Genomic DNA, 796 nt, shown 5'->3' on the forward strand with positions numbered 1-796 from the left:
CTCCTTGTTCTGGTCTAACAATTGCCTCTTGGTCTATGTACAGGATCCTCATGAGCACAATTAAGTGTTCTGGACTGTGCACTCTTCACAATATCATCTGTAGTATGCCATGAACCACACTGTCAAAATCCTTTTCATAGTCAATAACATACAAGTAAACATGCTTCTGGTATTCTCTGGTTTCAGCCATGATCCGTGTCCTCTTTTGAATCCTGCTTGAATTCTTGACAGCTTCCTGCTGATTTACTGTTGCAACCGTTTTTTGATTATCTTAAACAAAACTTTATTTGTGTGTAATATTAGTGAAATTGTTCATTGATGTCTGCACTCCATTGGGTCATATTTATGTTTGAACAGGACACAAACATGAATCTCTTTCTATTGCTCGGCAAAGATGAATAAGTTGTTCCAGTGCTGCATCAGTCTTAAAAGATTTTAATTTGTATTCTATTAGTTTCTGGAGCAATGTTTTAGCCCATGCCTTCAGTGTAGCTTGGATTTTTCCTTCAGTACCATCAGTTCTTGATCATATGCATTGACCATTTCTTTTTGGTACATGGACTCTGCGTACTCCTTCTTTCTTGTTTTGATGCTTTCACTATCATTCAATATTTCCCTGGTAGAATCCTTCAATACTTTGAGTCGAGTCTTGATTTTTTTTTTTTTTTTTCCAGCTTGAGAAATGGTGAGCATATTTTATCCTTCCTTTTGGCTTTCTCATTCTGGGGCTTTGCACATTGGTTATAATACTTGACTTTTTCTTCTCAAGCTGCTCTTCGAAATTTTCAGTTCACAT

This window comes from Chrysochloris asiatica, unplaced genomic scaffold (genome assembly GCF_000296735.1).
Source record: "Chrysochloris asiatica unplaced genomic scaffold, ChrAsi1.0 scaffold00352, whole genome shotgun sequence".
In the NCBI taxonomy this organism is placed as follows: Eukaryota; Metazoa; Chordata; class Mammalia; order Afrosoricida; family Chrysochloridae; genus Chrysochloris; species Chrysochloris asiatica.